Genomic DNA, 19,156 nt, shown 5'->3' on the forward strand with positions numbered 1-19,156 from the left:
AGGTCACTTTGTGTGTAAGGTCACTTTTTGTGTAAGGTCATTGTGTGTAAGGTCACTTTTTGTGTAAGGTCACTTTGTGTGTAAGGTCACTTTGTGTGTAAGGTCACTTTGTGTGTAAGGTCACTTTTTGTGTAAGGTCACTTTTTGTGTAAGGTCATTGTGTGTAAGGTCACTTTTTGTGTAAGGTCACTTTGTGTGTAAGGTCACTTTTTGTGTAAGGTCACTTTGTGTGTAAGGTCACTTTGTGTGTAAGGTCACTTTTTGTGTAAGGTCATTGTGTGTAAGGTCACTTTTTGTGTAAGGTCATTGTGTGTAAGGTCACTTTTTGTGTAAGGTCACTTTGTGTGTAAGGTCACTTTTTGTGTAAGGTCATTGTGTGTAAGGTCACTTTTTGTGTAAGGTCACTTTGTGTGTAAGGTCACTTTTTGTGTAAGGTCACTTTTTGTGTAAGGTCATTGTGTGTAAGGTCACTTTGTGTGTAAGGTCACTTTGTGTGTAAGGTCACTTTTTGTGTAAGGTCATTGTGTGTAAGGTCACTTTTTGTGTAAGGTCACTTGGTGTGTAAGGTCACTTTTTGTGTAAGGTCATTGTGTGTAAGGTCACTTTGTGTGTAAGGTCACTTTGTGTGTAAGGTCACTTTGTGTGTAAGGTCATTGTGTGTGTGTGACTCGTCTCACTAACAGTGTGTGTGTGTGTGTGTGATGTGTATGAATGAATAAAAGGGTAGTCTGAATGAAATAGTGAATTATTGTAACATGTTGTCTGTATGAAATTAAGCGGGAGTGATTTCCCCTTAACATTCTCAAATATTCTTATATAACACTACGGGTGATGTCAACTCGAGATATAGACATGATTTTAAATCCATTTTTAATTACTTTAACTTTTTAAAATAGAATAGAATCTCGTAGAAAAAAAAAATTTCGCACCAACTGAACGGCAAACAATGTGTATTTAATAGTGTGGAATATTGGTACCTTAAAAATTCATATGTTTTTTTTGAGAAATTGAAAAAAGCGTAATGTATTACTTCCGGTCGACGGAAATTACTCAAAGTTTGACATAAGGCAGAAAATTAGATCTTTTACTTATGTATGAAATTTCGTTTATCTATCCGAAACACTACTCAAGTTATAAGATTTTGAAAAAAACCAAAGTTCATTTCCGGTTACCGGAAATCTCCGAAAAGTTGATACAGAACTACACATTTAATATATTTCATCAACCTAGAAATTGTACTCAAGTTATCGTGTTCACAGACATTTATAGCCTACACACACACACACACGCGCACGCACGCACGCACACACGCACACACACATACACATACGGACAAATTGCAAAACTATGTTTTTCCGACTCAGGGAGGCGTAAAACGTCGAGATGTGTGAATCCAAAATCTCGATTTCGATTTTTTGCACGATTACAATACTTCCTCTATACTTCGTGTCCAAGAAAGTAAAAATGCACAATTTTGCTAAAGATTTTTAGAGCTTCCTAGCAATAAAGTAAAGTCAGCGTTTAAACTCCATTGTGTCTATAAAGTTGAGTTGAATAAATCTCCTGTATTCGATTATCTGGGGTCGACATAGATTTGAGTTGAATAAATCTCCTGTATTCGATTACCTGGGGTCGACATAGATTTGAGTTGAATAAATCTCCTGTATTCGATTATCTGGGGTCGACATAGATTTGAGTTGAATAAATCTCCTGTATTCGATTATCTGGGATCGCATATGGTGGCATGATTGACCGAGACCTAAATGACTTGAAGCCATCCACCGTTGTGGCTTGACACCGCATTAGAGCTGGTAGGGCCGTAACTAGAGGCCAATGGGGTGGGCTGGGGGGGGGGGGGATGAAGGTCCGGTTTGGCACAATGCGAGAAAATGAAAATACGCAGGGCCAGAAAAAGTTGTTTATTGGATTTCTGTTGGGAAGTTTATATTTCGACATAGGTTTGATCCAGTTAGTTGAACGTTGTATAGTGCAGATGAACAATGTGTAGTAGAGACAAACCTTGTATAGTATAGATGCACCTTATATTGTAGAGATGAACCATTCGACCATTTATATTAGAGACAACCTTATATAGTAGAGACGAACCTTAAATATTAGAGACAAACCATGTTTATTAGAGATGAACCTTATATAGTAGAGATGAACGTTGTATAATAGAGACAAACCTTGTTTAGTAGACTTCACACAAAAACTTGTTGGATCTAGTACAGAATTCTTATGACGAGGCGTAGTGAGATTGTATGTGTGTACTAAAAGTATATCGATGACTTTCTGAATAGCCGAGTATACAAATTTAAGGACTTAAGTAAGGGCGAAATAAATGACCTCTAATTAGACTGTAAAAGATCCTTAAAAGACCTCGATAATAAACTCAAACAAAAAATTGCGACATGTTATTTTCTATCAGTCAAATCAAACACAATGTCAGATCTAATTTAAGACTAGCTCTCAGTTGTGGGTTCGTGTTTACAGCAAGCGAACGTGTGGACTGGAGAAACGAATGGCGAGGTCAACTCTTACAGTGTAATGCACCAGTGTTGGACACATAGAGCAATTATTTGTCAACAGCTTATTAAATCATACCAATATCTATTTTCCCCCGTAGGATCAATGAAAATACACAGACCATTTAGATGCAAGTCGCCTCAAACCACCCCTTCCCCGTCCTTCTCCTAATTCCACCCAAATTTCCAACGTCTTTTTACCACAGAATATCGGGCGATAGAATTATTTCTCGTAGCCTGCAGATCACGCCAAGTTTTGTACGAGTCACGAGTTATGAGATCACGACAAGTTTTGTACGAGTCATGAGTTATTAGATCACGCCAAGTTTTGTACGAGTCATGAGTTATGAGATCACGACAAGTTTTGTACGAGTCAGGCGTTATGAGATCACGCCAAATTTTGTACGAGTCATGAGTTATGAGATCACGCCAAATTTTGTACGAGTCATGAGTTATGAGATCACGACAAGTTTTGTACGAGTCATGAGTTATGAGATCACGCCAAATTTTGTACGAGTCATGAGTTATGGGATCACGACAAGTTTTGTACGAGTCAGGAGTTGTGAGATCATGCCTAGTTTTGTACGAGTCATGAGTTATGAGATCACGCCTAGTTTTGTACGACTCAGGCGTTATGAAATCACGCCAAATTTTGTACGAGTCATGAGTTATGAGATCACGCCTAGTTTTGTACGAGTCAGGCGTTATGAAATCACGCCAAATTTTGTACGAGTCACGAGTTATGAGATCACGCCTAGTTTTGTACGAGTCAGGCGTTATGAGATCACGCCAAATTTTGTACGAGTCAGGAGGTGTGAGATCACGCCAAGTTTTGTACGAGTCATGAGTTATGAGATCACGACAAGTTTTGTACGAGTCAGGCGTTATTAGATCACGCCAAATTTTGTACGAGTCATGAGTTATGAGATCACGACAAATTTTGTACGGGTCATGAGTTATGAGATCACGACAAGTTTTGTACGAGTCATGAGTTATGAGATCACGCCAAGTTTTGTACGAGTCATGAGTTATGAGATCACGCCAAGTTTTGTACGAGTCATGAGTTATGAAATCACGCCAAGTTTTGTACGAGTCATGAGTTATGAGATCACGACAAGTTTTGTACGAGTCATGAGTTATGAGATCACGACAAGTTTTGTACGAGTCAGGAGTTGTGAGATCACGCCTAGTTTTGTACGAGTCATGAGTTATGAGATCACGCCTAGTTTTGTACGACTCAGGCGTTATGAAATCACGCCAAATTTTGTACGAGTCATGAGTTATGAGATCACGCCTAGTTTTGTACGAGTCAGGCGTTATGAAATCACGCCAAATTTTGTACGAGTCATGAGTTATGAGATCACGCCTAGTTTTGTACGAGTCAGGCGTTATGAGATCACGCCAAATTTTGTACGAGTCATGAGTTATGAGATCACGACAAGTTTTGTACGAGTCAGGCGTTATGAGATCACGCCAAATTTTGTACGAGTCATGAGTTATGAGATCACGACAAATTTTGTACGAGTCATGAGTTATGAGATCACGACAAGTTTTGTACGAGTCATGAGTTATGAGATCACGCCAAGTTTTGTACGAGTCATGAGTTATGAGATCACGCCAAGTTTTGTACGAGTCATGAGTTATGAAATCACGCCAAGTTTTGTACGAGTCATGAGTTATGAGATCACGACAAGTTTTGTACGAGTCATGAGTTATGAGATCACAAGTTTTGTACGAGTCAGACGTTATGAGATCACAAGTTTTGTACGAGTCATGAGTTATGAGATCACGACAAGTTTTGTACGAGTCATGAGTTATGAGATCACGACAAGTTTTGTACGAGTCATGAGTTATGAGATCACGCCAAGTTTTGTACGAGTCATGAGTTATGAGATCACGACAAGTTTTGTACGAGTCATGAGTTATGAGATCACGCCAAATTTTGTACGAGTCATGAGTTATGAGATCACGCCAAATTTTGTACGAGTCATGAGTTATGAGATCACGACAAGTTTTGTACGAGTCATGAGTTATGAGATCACGACAAGTTTTGTACGAGTCATGAGTTATGAGATCACGCCAAGTTTTGTACGAGTCATGAGTTATGAGATCACGACAAGTTTTGTACGAGTCATGAGTTATGAGATCACGACAAGTTTTGTACGAGTCAGGAGTTGTGAGATCACGACAAGTTTTGTACGAGTCATGAGTTATGAGATCACGCCAAATTTTGTACGAGTCATGAGTTATGAGATCACGACAAGTTTTGTACGAGTCAGGCGTTATGAAATCACGCCAAGTTTTGTACGAGTCAAGAGGTGTGAGATCATGCGAACACGCCAAACTTTGTACTAGTCGCTCAACCGCCCCCCACCCCCCCCCCCCCCACCCCTCCACCCTTTCCGCCACAATACAAATGTTTCTGTTTTCCCCGATGTATTCTGAAAGCCAATAATATAATCATATCGGAACTATCGGGACCATCTCTTCTCATGAGACATAAACACAGAGTTTTCACACGCACGGTTGTGGGAAATAAATGTATTAGGAATATAATTTCTACACAAGACAACGGGACATGACAGAATCTATTGAAGGCTGCGTTCTAGGGTGATTTGTCAGCCAGAAAAAAATGGTCAGTTTCTAGCCGTGTCAAGTACAGCTATGGTCATCTGAAGTAAAGCTACGGTCAGATGAAGTACAGCTACGGTCAGATGAAATACAGCTACGGTCAGATGAAGTACAGCTACGGTAATCTGAAGTACAGCTACGGTCAGATGAAGTACAGCTACGGTCAGATGAAGAACAGCTACGGTCATCTGAAGTACAGCTACGGTCAGATGAAGTACAGCTACGGTCAGATGAAGTACAGCTACGGTCAGATGAAGTACAGCTACGGTCAGCTGAAGTACAGATTCGGTCTAATGAAATATCTCCATTGTCAGGTTTCCTTCAAACGATTATCCAAGTTTGTGAACTGGGCCACCAGTGTGACGTGGGCCACGATTGTGACGTGGGCCACGAGTTTGACGTGGGCCACGAGTGTGACGTGGGCCACGAGTATGACGTGGGCCACGAGTTTGACGTGGGCCACGAGTGTGACGTGGGCCACGAGTATGACGTGGGCCACGAGTTTGACGTGGGCCACGAGTTTGACGTGGGCCACGAGTTTGACGTGGGCCACGAGTTTGACGTGGGCTGACGTGGGCCACCAGTGTGACGTGGGCCACGAGTGTGACGTGGGCTGACGTGGGCCACCAGTGTGACGTGGGCCACCAGTGTGACGTGGGCCACGAGTGTGACGTGGGCCACGAGTGTGACGTGGGCCACGAGTGTGACGTGGGCTGACGTGGGCCACCAGTGTGACGTGGGCCACCAGTGTGACGTGGGCCACGAGTGTGACGTGGGCCACGAGTGTGACGTGGGCCACCAGTGTGACGTGGGCTGACGTGGGCCACCAGTGTGACGTGGGCCACCAGTGTGACGTGGGCCACGAGTGTGACGTGGGCCACGAGTGTGACGTGGGCTGACGTGGGCCACCAGTGTGACGTGGGCTGTCGTGGGCCACCAGTGTGACGTGGGCTGACGTGGGCCACGAGTGTGACGTGGGCCACGAGTTTGACGTGGGCCACCAGTGTGACGTGGGCCACGATTGTGACGTGGGCCACCAGTGTGACGTGGACCACAAGTGTGACGTGGGCCACGAGTGTGACGTGGGCCACGAGTGTGACGTGGGCTGACGTGGGCCACGAATGTGACGTGGGCCACGAGTTTGACGTGGGCCACCAGTGTGACGTGGGCCACGATTGTGACGTGGGCCACGATTGTGACGTGGGCTGACGTGGGCCACCAGTGTGACGTGGGCCACGAGTGTGACGTGGGCCACCAGTGTGACGTGGGCCACGAGTGTGACGTGGGCCACGAGTGTGACGTGGGCCACGATTGTGACGTGGGCTGACGTGGGCCACCAGTGTGACGTGGGCCACGAGTGTGACGTGGGCCACCAGTGTGACGTGGGCCACGAGTGTGACGTGGGCCACGAGTGTGACGTGGGCTGACGTGCGCCACCAGTGTGACGTGGACCACGAGTGTGACGTGGGCCACGAGTGTGACGTGGGCTGACGTGGGCCGCGAGTGTGTCTTGGGCTGACGTGGGCCGCGAGTGTGACGTGGGCCACAAGTGTGTCTCGGATATCGACGTGCCAACACCGCCTGTAATTGCTCTTATCCGCTTCGTGTTCCCATCCACACCTCGGGACCCAGTTATTTCAGATTTTAATGTGGAAATCATTTCTTTCACATCCTTCTGCATGTCCGGGAGCTTTGTTTTCTCAATGACAAGTATCTTCTGCTGCCACCTACAGCTGACGACGTGTCCTCTCATAAGTTGGCTACTCAACATTCATTCACCAGACGTTTACAATGTATTGTGTAGGGCTGGGATTGTAATCCTGCTAACTTGTGAGATTGTAATCCTGCTAGCCTGTGAGATTATAATCCTACTAACCTGTGTGATTGTAATCCTACTAAACTGTGTGATTGTAATCCTGCTAGCCTGTGAGATTGTAATCCTGCTAGCCTGTGAGATTGTAATCCTGCTAATCTTATATGAACGTGAAATATCTGTTGATTTTAGTGGCTTAATCTACTGCTATTTGTAAGTCCTCATGTCCACTGCTCAGCTATTTAAAAGATTGTTGTATATGTCCTAAGATTAACATAGAAACCTTGTGTATATGTATATTGTTTAGTCTTCATTTTGTTAATAATGGCTAAAATAAACAATGGTTTCCCTGAAGATTTCAAGTTAATTAAGTTATGTAAGAGTATTTGGATAAAACTCATTTAAAAGATAATAAGAATGATTTTAAAATTGATTTTAAAACTAACATGTTAATAAGAATAATACGAAGGCGTGCTCAAGTAGACCGTCATAGCTGTTTTTATCAGTGTTTCTTTTAGACTTTTTTTCTCCGGGGGGGGGGGGGGGGGGGGGCACTTGAAATTTTCGGGGGGCGGTAGACTTTCTTCGGGGGGCGGACACTGTTAAAAGTATATATTTTATATATAAATTATATAAATTTCATTTCGTTCCGGGGGGGGGGGGGGGGGCGGTAAATTTTTTTGCCCCCCCCCCCCCCCCGAAGAGATGTCTGGAAGAAACTCTGGTTTTTATTATTTACTCGTCTTCTGCATTATTGTGTTGTTTGGTGCATTAGCTAGAGTCGGCTCCCCCTCGCCTGCAGTAGCTAGTTAATTCCCCTCACCTTTGTAGCTAGAGTTAGCTCCCCTAACATGTGGTAGCTAGAGTTAGCTCCCCCACCTACAGTAGCTAGAGCTAGCTCCCCCACCTACAGAAGCTAGAGTTAGCTCCCCCACCTATAGCAGCTAGAGTTAGCTCCGCCACCTACAGCAGCTAGAGTTAGCTCCCCCACCTACAGCAGCTAGAGTTAGCTCCCCCACCTACAGCAGCTAGAGTTAGCTCCCCCACCTACAGCAGCTAGAGTTAGCTCCGCCACCTACAGCAGCTAGAGTTAACTCCCCCACCTACAGCAGCTAGAGTTAACTCCCCCACCTACAGCAGCTAGAGTTAGCTCCGCCACCTACAGCAGCTAGATTTAGCTCCCCCACCTACAGAAGCTAGAGTTAGCTCCCCCACCTATAGCAGCTAGAGTTAGCTCCGCCACCTACAGCAGCTAGAGTTAGCTCCCCCACCTACAGCAGCTAGAGTTAACTCCCATCACCTGTCGCAGCCTGTTATCTCCCCTTACCTCTAGTAGCAAGAGTTAGCTCCCCTCACCTGCAGTAGTTAGAGCTAACTCACCCCACCACCCTGCCGTGTTAATCAAAGGATGACAACTCCGCACCAAATATTCCAGTCACCAAAAGTTGATGATCTACACAAAACGCCCGAACGTACTGGAGGCGAGGAGACAGCATGTTTTGCTGGCGCTCTGATTATTGCCGAGACAAAAACGGCACGAGTGATTGCTGTTATTGTTCACAAGTATCGACTTTTTGCCTTAATTATACATCTCCAGTCTGGGGCTTGGCTGAGGGTTGTTTATTAGTAGGGCGCGATGCTAGCAGCTTAATCCAACCGGATTTTTCTAAACGACTTCTCATATATTTTTTTCCAAGGCTCATCACTTTTAAAAGATGTACATTAACGTCTAAAATTCCTCAGCATTTTTCTAACACGTCGTTCCAATGCAAATCTATAAGCTGGGGATTACGTACTTGCTAATAGTTTTGTCAATACAACAGCGCATGGCAACACAGGCGAGCATCGTCGGGACAACTTCTTGTGCTAGAGGGGAGAAAACTTTCAGAGTGTCGTGTGTGGGAGTGTCGTGTGCGGGAGTGTCGTGTAGGGGAGTGTCGTGTAGGGGAGTGTTTTGTAGGGGAGTGTCGTGTGAGAGTGTCGTGTAGGGGATTGTCCTGTGTGAAAGTGTCGTGTAAGGGAGTGTCGTGTGTGGGAGTGTCGTGTGCGGGAGTGTCATGTAGGGGAGTGTCGTGTAAGGGAGTGTCGTGTAGGGGAGTTTCGTGTGTGAGAGAGTCGTGTAGGGGAGTGTTTTGTAGGGGAGTGTCGTGTGAGAGTGTCGTGTAGGGGAGTGTCGTGTAGGGGAGTGTCGTGTAGGGGAGTGTCGTGTAGGGGAGTGTCGTGTGTGAGTGTCCTGTGTGGGTGGATGGACATAAGGAACAGATTAATGTACACAGATCTTTATCTGGACCAGATTAATATACACAGATCTTTATCTGGACCAGATTAATGTGCACAGATCCTTATCTGGACCAGATTAATGTACACAGATCCTTATCTGGACCAGATTAATGTACACATATCTTTATCTGGACCAGATTAATGTACACAGATCTTTATCTGGACCAGATTAATGTACACATATCTTTTTCTGGACCAGATTAATGTACACAGATCTTTATCTGGACCAGATTAATGTACACATATCTTTATCTGGACCAGATTAATGTACACATATCTTTATCTGGACCAGATTAATGTACACATATCTTTATCTGGACCAGATTAATGTACACAGATCTTTATCTGGACCAGATTAATGTACACATATCTTTATCTGGACCAGATTAATGTACACAGATCTTTATCTGGACCAGATTAATGTACACATATCTTTATTTGGACCAGATTAATGTACACAGATCTTTATCTGGACCAGATTAATGTACACATATCTTTATCTGGACCAGATTAATGTGCACAGATCCTTATCTGGACCAGATTAATGTACACAGATCTTTATCTGGACCAGATTAATGTACACATATCTTTATCTGGACCAGATTAATGTGCACAGATCCTTATCTGGACCAGATTAATGTACACAGATCTTTATCTGGACCAGATTAATGTACACATATCTTTATCTGGACCAGATTAATGTACACATATCTTTATCTGGACCAGATTAATGTACACATATCTTTATCTGGACCAGATTAATGTGCACAGATCTTTATCTGGACCAGATTAATGTGCACAGATCTTTATCTGGACCAGATTAATGTACACAGATCTTTATCTGGACCAGATTAATGTACACATATCTTTATCTGGACCAGATTAATGTGCACATATCCTTATCTGGACCAGATTAATGTACACATATCTTTATCTGGACCAGATTAATGTACACATATCCTTATCTGGACCAGATTAATGTACACATATCTTTATCTGGACCAGATTAATGTACACAGTTCTTTATCTGGACCAGATTAATGTACACAGATCTTTATCTGGACCAGATTAATGTGCACAGATCCTTATCTGGACCAGATTAATGTACACATATCTTTATCTGGACCAGATTAATGTACACATATCTTTATCTGGACCAGATTAATGTACACATATCTTTATCTGGACCAGATTAATGTACAAAGATCTTTATCTGGACCAGATTAATGTACACATATCTTTATCTGGACCAGATTAATGTACACAGATCTTTATCTGGACCAGATTAATGTACACATATCTTTATCTGGACCAGATTAATGTACACATATCTTTATCTGGACCAGATTAATATACACATATCTTTATCTGGACCAGATTAATGTACACATATCTTTATCTGGACCAGATTAATGTACACATATCTTTATCTGGACCAGATTAATGTACACATAACTTTATCTGACCAGATTAATGTACACATATCTTTATCTGGACCAGATTAATGTGCACAGATCCTTATCTGGACCAGATTAATGTACACATATCTTTATCTGGACCAGATTAATGTACACATATCTTTATCTGGACCAGATTAATGTACACATATCTTTATCTGGACCAGATTAATGTACACATATCTTTATCTGGACCAGATTAATGTGCACAGATCCTTATCTGGACCAGATTAATGTACACAGATCTTTATCTGGACCAGATTAATGTACACATATCCTTATCTGGACCAGATTAATGTACACATATCTTTATCTGGACCAGATTAATGTACACATATCTTTATCTGGACCAGATTAATGTACACATATCTCTATCTGGACCAGATTAATGTACACATATCTTTATCTGGACCAGATTAATGTACACATAACTTTATCTGACCAGATTAATGTACACATATCTTTATCTGGACCAGATTAATGTGCACAGATCTTTATCTGGACCAGATTAATGTACACATATCTTTATCTGGACCAGATTAATGTACACATATCTTTATCTGGACCAGATTAATGTACACATAACTTTATCTGACCAGATTAATGTACACATATCTTTATCTGGACCAGATTAATGTGCACAGATCTTTATCTGGACCAGATTAATGTACACATATCTTTATCTGGACCAGATTAATGTACACATATCTTTATCTGGACCAGATTAATGTACACAGATCTTTATCTGGACCAGATTAATGTGCACAGATCTTTATCTGGACCAGATTAATGTGCACAGATCTTTATCTGGACCAGATTAATGTACACATATCTTTATCTGGACCACAGATCCTTCCTTGCTCTTTAATTACTAATATCATCAAGATGTCAATTTAGTGAATACAATGTCCAGTGTATTTTGCTCTAAACGTAGCCTTTGTTTACGTTGCAGCTCGTACCTTCCAGAGTGTGGACCACGGGAGTTGGGTGAGTCGTGTATAGATGTGCATTCGTTACTTCATTACCTCTGGCCTCTCCTTGCAATACCAACAACCTACAGCTGTCATACACTTATTCACTCGATTCTGTCATGAATTTTCACGTTTCATTCTTTAGATTTTGTAAAATCACATCTCAGCAGCTGTGTTCTGGCCCTGGATCTAACACATTTTTTTAAACTAATTGACAGTTTTTTACTCTTTTATTTTATCAGTAACACTCTTAATAAATCTAAAAAAAAGTGTTATCTGCTTAATTCTTCTATGAATTCTTCTATGAATCTACATACTTCTTCTGTGATTAGATCATTTATCGTCTTTAAGTCGATTTCTTTTTATGCTAGTACCCGACAATACAATTTTCAGCTTTAAAATCTCAAACAAAAACCAAACCTTCGCTAACGCAACACAAAGCTAACATCATATCTAGATCTAATAGTTTTTCTAGTCAATTGTACTAAATTGCACCTCAAGGACTAATCGTTACCAGTAGCAAAACAAAGCGCTCACATCAAAGTATTAGAAAATAGTTTTTACTGAGTAACACAGATGTTTTCCACATTTCCTATTTTAGATGACCAGCTACAGCATTCAGTCTTCAACCATATATATATATATATATATATATATATATATATATATATATATATATATATATATATATATATATATATATATATATATATTATATGTATATGTTACGGTCAAAGCCCGAAGTCGGCCAATGCTAGGATTGGCCGGCCAATCCGCGCATTGGCCAATATCGCCTCCCATAGGTCGGTCAAAGTCCGAAGCCTTGCTTGATTTCGGCATTTGGCCGGCCAATCCGCAGACTGGCCATGGTGGACCGGCCAAAGTCTGAAATAGCTCTTGATTTCAGCCTTTGGCCGGCCAGTCCGCGGACTGGCCATGGTGGACCGGCCAAAGTCTTAATCAGAAGATCATCTGGTTAGGGACGACCGTCCAAAGTCCGAATTAGAAGATCATGAGCAGATTTTGGTTTTTTTTTATGCCGTAAGGATCATGAAATTAATTCTTTATTGATTATTAATTAAAGTAAATGACAGAAACATTCAAATTTTTTATTGTACTATAGTCTCAATCTATCAATATCATCATTTGTTACAACAAGTTGAACTTTTATGGCATTTAGAATTATATAGCAGCTTGTTATTTTTACACTTGCAGCGATTTGTTGTGCACTTAGTTGTGCAATTGCAGCGAGTGTAGCATTGGCCCCCAGTCAATGATTGTGAAGATGCGATGGTTCGTAGTGAATTTTCCTTAGTGTCAACTGACGACAATAAGAGCAGTTTTTCGTGAAGAATTGAAAACTCACATCTAGCATACAGTTGTTTTAGAACACCATGTTCCGTTCCTAATTCGTAGAAACCGCCCTCGACGCTCATGACAACTGCAATCACGCTTCGGGGATCACAGTGACCTCTGTCAACATCTGGAAAACGGATGCGTACATTGTCACCCACTTCACTATCTTTAAATTTTGTATTTGATGTTTTAAGCATTTTAGCACCTTGAGTTTGCAAGCCAGTATGAGCTACTGATCTGTGTTCCATGATGTCTTGTTTGTTGTGACACAATCTGCAGGTAATGTTCCCTCCGTACCCTTCGTCTGCTTCATTGGGTATTCCACAAATAGCATGGACATCGTTGCCACAGGATCTAAAAGAATCAGCTGCACTACAATGTTTTTCACAAACTATACAGAATCTGTTGGCCACATTATTGTCACGCAACTGGTCTGGGCGTTCCGCCACGGCAGTAGATGTGTTAGCTGATGATGTCGTTGCATTTATGGCAACCTCCATTTCTTGTTCAATGTTCTCAAGATCTTCCTCAGTAACTATTTTATCGAGAGCCCATATATGGAAACTAACATGGATTTACATTTTTTTCTTTTGACAGCCATCTGCTATGTCTGTCTCATGGTCTGACGGCCCTTTTGATCCATGTCGCCTTGCATATAGAATGCTATACAAACAATAGGTAAACAATACGTTACTCTCAATGAAAACGCACCCAGAATAATGAAAATGCGATCACAACTTAATCTAGATAGATTTGGCCAGTGCGTCCCGGCCAGTGCGCGCATTGGCCGGCCAATGTACGAAAAACGATCTTAGTGCTAAGTTTTTCGGGCTTTGGCCAAGAGAGCCGGCCAATGCGCGGATTGGCTGGCCAATCCGCGCTTTGGCCGCACTTCGGGCTTTGACCGTAACATATATATATATATATATATATATATATATATATATATATATATATATATATATATATATATATATATATACACACGTTTTTGTACTTTTGTAAAAAGTTAAAAATATATGTTTGTCCTACCCTCAAATGTGCTATTTAGCCACTAAGATCAACAGATATATCATGTTTGTCCTACTCTCAAATGTGCTATTTGGCCACTAAGATCAACAGATATATCATGTTTGTCCTACCCTTAAATGCACTAAGATCAACAGATATATCATGTTTGTCCTACCCTCAAATGTGCTATTTGGCCACTAAAATCAACAGATATAAAACTTTAGGACCCACACAATTTGTAGCGGATCAACAGATATATCATGTTTGTCCTACCCTCAAATGTGCTATTTGGCCACTAAGATCAACAGATATATCATGTTTGTCCTACCCTCAAATGTGCTATTTGGCCACTAAGATCAACAGATATATCATGTTTGTCCTAACCTCAAATGTGCCATTTGGCCACTAAGATCAACAGATATATCATGTTTGTCCTACCCTCAAATGTGCTATTTGGCCACTAAGATCAACAGATATATCAACATTCGTCCTGGCTGATGTCAAACTGATTGTTGGACATTTCCCGCAGGGGACATTAGTGACGTCACCTGGCGGTCAAATACACTGGTCAAGTTTTTTGTCTAGATGGTACGAGTTTATAAGGTAGCCTATTCACATTTATGTCGGCAGTATATTCATGTTAAAGTAGGGGGTATCACGTGACAATAGCTTTAGAGTGCGTGCCTTTAGCACATCAGTGGCCACGCCTGAAGTGTGTCTCTACGGTTCACTGAGCAGCACATCGCTGTTGGACGCCGTCACACTTGATCGATTTACTTCACCTTATTTTTCGTTCGGTATTTCTTCCCACAATCTTTTGTTGTTGTACCGAAATAACTATTGGCGCTAATCTTGAATAAGTCTTCAATGCAAGTCTTCAGTGCAATGCCGTGTATTGGGTTTAGCTCTGCTGTATGCTGCAAGTCTGTAATGTTTGTATTAGGTTTAGCTCTGCTGTATGCTGCAAGTCTGTAATGTTTGTATTGGGTTTAGCTCTGATGTAAGTTGCAAGTCTGTAATGTTTGTATTTGGTTTAGCTCTGCTGTATGCTGCAAGTCTGTATTGCCGTGTATTGGGTTTAGCTCTGCTGTATGCTGCAAGTCTGTAATGCCGTGTATTGGGTTAAGCTCCCGGCCCTCTAGCTACTCGACATGGCCACCCTGTCAGCAGTAATGAAGAGTTGGCTACATTGAGTGGCCAATCGATTGCACTGTAGTTGCGGCAGCCCATCTCCTGCGTGCCTCTGATATCCTCCCATCAAATGAAAGGCTCAGGACTACGGATATGAAGAGCGTGGACCCAATCAGGCAAACAATGGCTAGTGACTCTCTTTTGTCCCGTCACGGTTCAGTGGGCAAGTGAATTTAGCTGTCAGGGGAAGTACCGTCTCTGTTTTCCTCCCCGACCCGCTCTACGCTTCACCCGTCAAACGGCGCATGTTTACACCCAGGGTCCTCTACCTCACCGGCCCCCCCCCCCCCCCCGCCTCTGTCTACCTGTTAGAAGGTTAGACGCCCTTTTCTCATACAATCCTCTAAACTTTATTTATTTCACAAGACTGAATTGGGCTATTTGTATTGTCATTATTCTGTGTTCGTCGGATCTTTTTTTTTTTAATTACAGCACTCAGTACACTTAGACAAATATCTGATTAGGCAGTCTTTTTATAATAATGATAAGAATGATGAATAGATTTCCATACATTTCTTGTAATGATCTAATGAGCAGAGAAAATAAGTCATGTTTCTGCTGAAATTGTTGCTCCGGGCTGACTCACACATGCCTGCTTGTGGTTTAGAAGAAAATAACCAGGACAACAAGAGAATTATCTTATTTCGGTATCAATAATATACACTTATTATCTTAGTACCGAAAAAGTATGTTCAAATGAATGTCCACGTTTACTTAGCGCATGAAAACACAGAAGGCAAGACCAGGGTGTAGTCGGCGTACACCATTTTGTTGTTGTTGTATCAACTGGTTGAGTTAGCATGGAAAGTCTAAGTTGGAGAAAAAGATGTTGATAAGCGTGCTGGATCTACGTCACGTGGCTTTAAGCTGTGCAGGTATTCACTGGATTTTTTAAAATACTTTGATCTTATAAAAAGAAGAGAAAAAAATATGTTTTGTTTCCATTAGTTTTAGCGCGAAATGTTTTTTTAGTTTGTTTTAGAATGCTAGCCATTGTGCGGTATAAGTTCGAGTGCCGGTATACGGTAGGTCTGCATGTAAGCTGAGCCAGGAATCGTGTGTTTGTTTAACGTGACAAACTGGTTCATCATCCCGTGTTGATCATGTTGACAGTGACAGGCACGACGTCTGTCACATAGAAATGTACACCATCTATCATTAACTCTTGCAGGCATCACCTCCCGCACTTCAACTATTTTAGACTGGCAAGATCGAATTGCGCGCTACAATCGCGAGAACTACGTACGGTTTATTTTCCTAATCTGTCGCTCGTTATTTGAGTCAATTGGATTTAATGGTATTTGCTTTACAGCTTGTAAGTAAGATTTTATTGATCGCTATAGACTGCTGTGTGTTTATGTAGAGGTCAGTGCTACCCGTTCCTTGGTTAAATAGATGAGACACTTCTTACCTTCACGGCACGCTGTTATCTTCTCTAACCACAAGGGTTGACTTTATTTTGTAGTCTAGCTTCTTAGTTTTTCTTTCCAGCCAAATATGATTTTTTTTTTCTTTAGCCAAACATGAATTTTTCTCATTTAGCCAAACTTGATTTTTTTTTCTTTGGCTAAAGATGATTTTTTTTCTTTAGCCAAAGATGATATTTTTCGATTTTTCTGCAGCCAAAGATGATTTTTTTTCTTTAGCAAAAGATGATTTTTTTTCTTTAGCCAAAGATGATTTTTTTCATTAGTCAATCACGAATTTTTCTGTTTAGCCAAAAAACACATTGATGTAACCATCGATGTAACTAGACCTTTAGTGTAACTAACACATAAATGTAACTTAGACCCCCCCCCCCTCCCTGGATGTAACAAGGAGAGCCAAACTTGATTTTTTTTTCCTTTGGCTAAAGATGATTTTTTTTTCTTTAGCCAAAGATGATATTTTTCGATTTTTCTGCAGCCAAAGATGATTTTTTTTTCTTTAGCAAAAGATGATTTTTTTCCTTAGCCAAAGATGATTTTTTTCATTAGTCAAACACGAATTTTTCTGTTTAGCCAAAAAACACATTGATGTAACCATCGATGTAACTAGACCTTTAGTGTAACTAACACATTAATGTAACTTAGACCCCCCCCCCTCCCTGGATGTAACAAGGAGAGTGTTACCATGAAACGATCCACATAGATGATTGATGTAACTAACACGATAATATCAACTCTCTCTGACAAGTGCTTATTATAGCTTTGGGTCCACACTAATAGCCAAGACGTTTTGTTTTAAATTTTAATTATTAAGGCAAAAGTTTGAAGCTAGACACACATAAAACATGTGGTATCGATTTTTATCAATAGCTGTTTGAGTACGGACTCCTGTGTTAAGTGTAGACAACATGTTTTAACTCGAGACGTTTGTTTGGGTTGCCGTAAACAGCTGATGGTATCGATCATTTATGGTATCGATAATTTAATGTAACAGTTCTGGTGCGTCAACTTTTTAATGTACAAATTGTGTTGACCCAGCTGTTAGCAGTCAGATTTTTAGAGTTGGTCGGTAGATTGGGTCTAAGCTCACGTTGGATTATTACAGGTGGTCGGTAGATTCAGAGGCGTAGCGACCCTTCCCGGCGCCCGGGGACAAACTTTCGATTTGCACCCCCCCCCTCAAACTTTCGATTTGCACCCCCCCCCCTCAAGCTTTCAATTTGTTTTTCCAACCCATTTTAGCACCCCCTAAGGTCGGCGCCCAGAGACATATGTCCCCCCCCCCGCCCCCCCCCCCCCTCGCTACGCCTCTGAGTAGATTGGGTCTAAGCTCACGTTGGATTATTACATTGAAGGATTTGTTTCAGTTTGTTTTTATAAATATCTCTATTGTGCGTTGTAATGCTACAATCAATAGATTCACTGCTGGCTATGTGCTTCGGGTATCAACTAAGTATAAGTTCCCCACCCCACCAACTGCCCTCCCCCTCCCACTCCCCGAATCTGTCAGTAACAGAGATGTCACTCTAGGATCAGTCTTCATTACTTTCAATTCAGCTTGAAATACCAAGCCATAAGTCACTTAATTTACCGCTACTAAATTATTTACTATCTCTTGAATGTATGATATCTACTAGTGAAGATCGATGAAAGCCTGCATAGAAATTACTCTTCTAATTACTTTAATTTACTGATGTTTACAAGCAGATTTTCTTTCAGGCGTCTCTCGGGGGGGGGGGGGGGGGGGGGGGCACTGCCACGAAACACTTCCAACCCTCCCCCTCCCCAGGGACGAAATAGAGAAAAATATATATAATTTTGTACAGAAGATATACATACCAGTGCCCACCACTAGAAACATGTTTACAAGTGGGAGCTTTATAAATATAAATGAAGCTTAATAAATATAAATGAAGCTTAATAAATATAAATGAAGCTTAATAAATATAAACGAAGCCAATCTGTTGAAATAGCTTAAATGGCATGTACGCGGAAGAGTACGTAAGTTTTTTTAACAAACTTACGCATATATATATATATATATATATATATATATATATATATATATATATATATATATATATATATATATATATATATATATATATATACGTATTTCAAAATTGTTACCCAACCAATGTTAGCCTGCTCCCAATGGTATCCAGTGTGTCATGACCGATGTTTATTTAGTCCAACACATCAAAACGCTGACAAATGCATCCAAATTTCCCCTAGTTTTCCAAGATGGGGCTAACTAGACCCCTCCAGCGACAAGCTTAGCATCTTCACGTCCAGTAGTCGCTATTGACCCAGAGTTTCTACTCTAGGCGCGTGCTATTTTTTAAGCGTTCGAATTCTGAGGTTGAGATTTGGATTTTTATTTACAATCTTTAAACCTAACGCAGCCAATTAGGAAGTCGCTTGGTTATCCTCTAACGTCGCCCCTAAAATGACGTCATTTTTAACCTAACCCCCGCCACCCCTAATTGTATTT

The 19,156-nt window shown here is 41.3% G+C and overlaps 1 long non-coding RNA gene across 1 annotated transcript in view; it reads left to right on the forward strand.

The window, feature by feature from the left end:
• Positions 1–19,156, forward strand: part of LOC131951683 (uncharacterized) — an 87,775-nt gene that overhangs the window by 61,826 nt on the left and 6,793 nt on the right. Inside the window, exon 4 of the long non-coding RNA XR_009388433.1 lies at positions 11,659–11,693. This is a non-coding gene — a long non-coding RNA (uncharacterized LOC131951683). The remainder of the gene's footprint in view (positions 1–11,658; positions 11,694–19,156) is intronic.

The sequence above is a fragment of the Physella acuta genome, unplaced genomic scaffold, assembly GCF_028476545.2.
Source record: "Physella acuta isolate Inbredline_101_S28 unplaced genomic scaffold, ASM2847654v3 ptg000821l, whole genome shotgun sequence".
NCBI classification, from domain to species: Eukaryota; Metazoa; Mollusca; class Gastropoda; family Physidae; genus Physella; species Physella acuta.